Raw genomic sequence first — 6000 nt, forward strand, 5'->3', positions numbered from 1 at the left:
TTGCAAATGGGCAAAATAATGGCATGTTTGACTCGGGTAAATATCCCACCGCAAGTTCACTTAAGAATTTAATGAGCATTTGTTATTCTCTTTAAAAGTTTTGCATCCATAGCTCATTTGCATCTTTAACATGTTTCAGACATGCATATCCATTTTTAATACATGTGTAGAAAAAATCTCCTTCATGTAAAATTCCAAGCTTAATAGGGTGGGACTAATGGAATTTCCCAAACTTGGATAATAAAACTTTTGTGTTCATTTGTGGAGTTTGAATAGATATTTTTTATTTACATTAGTTATTATTTTAAAAATTTTCCACACATCAACTATAAAATTTTTTTTTTGTTGTGATCTTTTTTGCCTTTTTTGTTTACGGGATGAAGGGGGAGCGAAAACTTAAAGTTCTGTTTTAAGAAAAAGGTGTACATCTAAAATTGAAATGCACAATGAACAATTGTAGAGAGAGATATTTCCAAAGAGTGTCTCTAGGTTTTAGGGATCGTATGCACTTTTTCATTTCTATATCTAAGGTTTTGCAATTGTCGGGAAACGGGGGAGGCGGGTGATTTTTAACTGAGTGTTGACTTCAAATCCATAAGTCATTTCTTAAAAAAATATAGCCCGTTACGCATGACAAATCATTTTACAATCACCTATGATTGTTAGCTCAACTTTTTGAATATTGGCAAAATAAAGGCTTGTTTGACTCGGGCAAATATCCCACCGCATGTTCACTTGAGAATTTAATGGGCATTTGTTATTCTCTTTAAAAGCTTTGAGGCCATAGGTCATTTGAATCTTTAACATGTTTCTGGCATGCATATCCATTTTTAAAACATGTGTAGAAAAAATCTCCTTCATTTAAAATTCCAAGATGTTAGTTTTGGACTAGTGGAATTTCCCAAACTTGGATAACTAAAATTAAGTGTTCATTTGTGGTGTGTGAATAAATTTTCTTCATTTACATTTTTTTTGTTTTAAACTTTTTCCGTACATCAACTATGAAATTTTCATTTTGCTATGTATATTTGCCTTTTTTGTTTACGGGATGAAGAGAGAGCGAAAAACTCGAAGTTTTGATTTAAGAAAAATGTGTACATCTAAAATGGAAATGCCCAATGCACATATGTAGAGAGAGATAATTCCAAAGAGTGTCTGTATTTTTTAGGGATTGTAAGCACCTTTTCGTTTTTATATCTCATGTTTTGCAATCGTCGGGAAAAATGGGTTGCGGTGGATTTTTAACTGAGTGTTGAATTGCAATCCTTAAGTCACTTCATACAAAAATATAGCCCGTTACGCATGATAAATCACATTACAATCATCTATGATTAATTATGTCTGCTTTTTACAAATGGCCAAAATAATGGCATGTTTGACTCGAGTAAATATCCCACCGCAAGTTTACTTGAGAATTTAATGAGCGTTTGTTATTCTCTTTAAAAGTTTTGCATCATAGCTCATTTGCATCTTTAACATGTTGCAAACATGCATATCCATTTTTAAAACATGTGTGGATGAAATCTCTTTCTTGCAAAATTCCAAGCTATTAGGGTTTAACTAGTGGAATTTCCCAAAATTGGATAAAAAAACTTTTGTGTTCATTTGTGTTGGGTGAATAAATTTTATTTATTTATATTTGTTATTGTTTTAAAATTTTTCCATACATCAACTATAAAATTTTCATTTTCTTGTAAGCTTTTTGCCTTGTTTGTTTTCGGGATGAAGGGAGAGCAAAAAGTCAAAGTTTTGATTTAAGTAAAGAGTGTACATCTAAAATAGAAAAGCACAATGCACAATTGTAGGGAGTGATAATTCCAAAGAGTGTTTGTAATTTTTAGGGATTGTAAGCTCTTTTTAGTTTTTATATCTCAGGTTTTGCAATTATCGAGAAAAATTGGTGGCAGAGGATTTTTAACTGAGTGTTGAATTGCAATTCATAAGTCATTTCATAAAAAAATATAGCCCGTTACGCATGATAAATCACTTTACAATCATGTATGATTGTTCGATCAATTTTTTTTAAATGGACAAAATAATGACTTGTTAGACTCGAGTAAATATCCCACCGCACGTTCACTTGAGAATTTAATGAGCATTTGTTATTCTCTTTAAAAGCTTTGGATCCATAGGTCAATTGAATCATCAACATGTTTCAAGCATGCATATCCATTTTTAAAACATGTGTAGAAAAAATCTCCTTCATGTAACATTCCAAGCTTAATAGGGTGTGACTAATGGAATTTCCCATGCTCGGATAACAAAACCATTGTGTTCATTTGTGGTGTGTGAATATATATTTTTTATTTACATTAGTTATTATTTTAAATATTTTCCACACATCAACTATAAAATTTTTATTTTGTCGTGATCTTTTTTGCCTTTTTTGTTTACGGGATGAAGGGGGAGCGAAAACTCAAAGTTCTGATTTAAGAAAAAAGTGTACATCTAAAATGGAAATGCGCAATGCAAAACTGTAGAGAGAGATATTTCCAAAGAGTGTCTGTATGTTTTAGGGATCGTATGCACTTTTTTCGTTTTTATATCTAAGGTTTTGCAATCGTCGGGAAACGGGGGAGGCGGGCGATTTTTAGCTGAGTGTTGACTTCAAATCCATAAGTCATTTCTTGCAAAAATATAGCCCATTACGCATGACAAATCACTTTACAATCATCTATGATTGTAAGCTCAACGTTTTGAATATGGGTAAAATAATGGCTTGTTTGACACGGGCAAATATCCCACCGCACGTTCACTTGAGAATTTAATGAGCGTTTGTTATTCTCTTTAAAAGCTTCAGATCCATAGGTCATTTGAATGTTTAACATGTTTCTGGCATGCATGTCCACTATTAAAACATGTGTAGAAAAAATCTCCTTCATGTAAAATTCGAAGATATTAGTTTTGATCTAGTGGAATTTCCCTAACATGGATAACAAAACTTTTGTGTTCATTTATGGTGTGTGAATAAATTTTCTTCATTTACTTTTTTGATTGTTTTAAAATTTTTCCGTACATCAACTATGAAATTTTCATTTTGCTGTGATCTATTTGCCTTTTTTGTTTACGGGATGAAGGGAGAGCGAAAAACTCGAAGTTTTGATTTATGAAAAATGTGTACATCTAAAAAGGAAATGCACAATGCACATATGTAGAGAGAGATAATTCCAAAGAGTGTTTGTAATTTTTATGGATTGTAAGCAACTTTTCGTTTTTATATCTCAGGTTTTGCAATCGTTGGGAAAAATGGGTTGCGGAGGATTTTTAACTGAGTGTTGAATTGCAATCCATAAGTTATTTCATACAAAAATATAGACCGTTACGCATGATAAATGACATTACCATCATCTATGATTAATTATGTCAGCTTTTTGCAAATGGGCAAATTAATGGCATGTTTGACTCGGGTAAATATCCCACCGCAAGTTAACTTGAGAATTTAATGAGCGTTTGTTATTATCTTTAAAAGCTTTGCATCCACAGCTCATTTTCGTCTTTAACATGTTTCAAACATGCATATCCATTTTAAAACATGTGTGGACGAAATATCTTTCTTGCAAAATTCCAAGTTATTAGGGTTAAAATAGTGGAATTTCAAAAAATTGGATAACAAAACTTTTGTGTTCATTTGTGTTGGGTGAAGAAATTTTCCTTATTTATGTTTGTTATTGTTTAAAATTTTTTCCATACATCAACTATAAAATTTTCATTTTGTTGTAAGCTTTTTGCCTTGTTTGTTTTCGGGATGAAGGGAGAGCGAAAAGTCAAAGTTTTGATTTAATAAAAGAGTGTACATCTAAAATGGAAAAGCACAATGCACAATTGTAGGGAGAGATAATGCTAAAGAGTGTCTGTAATTTTTAGGGATTGTAAGCTCTTTTTAGTTTTTATATCTCAGGTTTTGCAAACATCGGGAAAAATTGGTGGCACAGGATTTTTAACTGAGTGTTGAATTGCAATCCCAAAGTCATTTCAAATAAAAATATAGCTCGTTACGCATGATAAATCACTTTACAATCATCTATGATTGTTAGATGATATTTTTGAAAATGGGCAAAATAATGACTTGTTAGACACGGGTAAATATCCCACCGCACGTTCACTTGAGAATTTAATGAGCGTTTGTTATTCTCTTTAAAAGCTTTGGATCCATAGGTCATTTGAATCTTTAACAAGTCTCAAGCATGCATATCCATTTTTAAAACATGTGTAGAAAAAATGTTCCGCATGTAAAATTCCAAGATATTAGTTTTGGACTAGTGGAATTTCCCAAACTTGGATAACAAAACTTTTGTGTTCATTTGTGGTGTGTGAATAAATTTTCTTCATTTAATTTTTTGATTCCGCACACCAACTATGAAATTTTCATTTTGCTGTGAACTATTTGCCTTTTTTTTTATGGGATGAAGGGAGAATTTATTGAGCGTTTGTAATTCTCTTTAAAAGCTTTGGATCCATAGGTTATTTGAATCTTTAACATGTTTCTGCCATGCATATCCATTTTTAAAACATGTGTAGAAAAAATCTCCTTCACGTAAAATTCCAAGATATTAGTTTTGGACTAGTGGAACTTCCCAAACTTGGATAACAAAACTTTTGTGTTCATGTGTGGTGTGTGAATAAATTTTCTTCATTTACTTTTTTTATTGTTTTAAATTTTTTCCATACATCAACTGTAAAATTTTCATTTTGGGGTAAGCTTTTTGCCTTGTTGGTTTTCGGGATGAAGGGAGAGCGAAAAGTGAAAGTTTTGATTTAAGAAAAAAGTATACATGTAAAATGGAAAAGCACAATGCACAATTGTAGGGAGAGATAATTCCAAAGAGTGCATGTAATTTTTAGGGATTGTAAGCTCTTTTAGGTTTTAATATCTCAGGTTTTGCAATCGTCGGGAAAAAATGGTGGCAGAGGATTTTTAACTGAGTGTTGAATTGCAATCCATAAGTCATTTCATGCAAAAATATAGCCCATTACGCATGATAAATCACTGTACAATTATCTATGATTTTTAGATCAAATTTTTGAAAATGGGCAAAATAATGACTTGTTAGACTCGGGTAAATATCCCACTGCATGTTCACTTGAGAATTTAATGAGCGTTTGTTATTCTCTTTAAAAACTTTGGATCTATAGGTCATTTGAATCTTTAACATGTTTCAAGCATGCATATCCATTTTTAAAACATGTGTAGAACAAATCTCCTTCATGTAAAATTCCATGCTTAATAGTGTTGGAATAACGGAATCTCCCAAACTTGGATAAAAAAAATTTTGTGTTCATTTGTGGTGTGTGAATAGATTTTTTTTTTTTACATTAGTTATTATTTTAAATATTTTCCACACATCAACTATAAAATTTTTATTTTGTTGTGATCTTTTTTGCCTTTTTTGATTACAGAATGAAAGGGGAACGAAAACTCAGAGTTCTGATTTAAGAAAAAAGTGTACATGTAAAATGGAAATGCACAATGCACAAATGTAGACAGAAATATTTCCAAAGAGTGTCTGTATGTTTAGGGATCGTATGCACTTTTTTCTTTTTTATATCTAAGGTTTTTCAATCGTTGGGAAACGGGGGAGGCGGGGGATTTTTAACTGAGTGTTGACTTCAAATCCATAAGTCATTTCTTACAAAAATATAGCCTGTTCCGCATGGCAAATCACTTTACAATCATCTATGATTAGTAACTCAACTTTTGGAATATGGGCAAAATAATGGTTTGTTTGACTCGGGCAAATATCCCACCGCACGTTCACTTGAGAATTTAATGAGCGTTTGTTATTCTCTTTAAAAGCTTTGGATCCATAGGTCATTTGAATCTTTAACATGTTTCTTGCATGCATATCCATTTTTAAAACATGGGTAGAAAAAATCTCCTTCTTGTAAAACTCCAAGATATTAGTTATGGACTAGTGGAATTTCCCAAACTTGGATAACAAAACTTTTGTGTTCATTTGTGGTGTGTGAATAAATTTTCTTCATTTACTTTTTTTATTGTTT

Source organism: Aristolochia californica, unplaced genomic scaffold (assembly GCF_029961685.1).
Source record: "Aristolochia californica isolate CCGP_79_NKW_82.1479 unplaced genomic scaffold, dmAriCali1.0.hap1 SCAF_7, whole genome shotgun sequence".
Taxonomy (NCBI): Eukaryota; Viridiplantae; Streptophyta; class Magnoliopsida; order Piperales; family Aristolochiaceae; genus Aristolochia; species Aristolochia californica.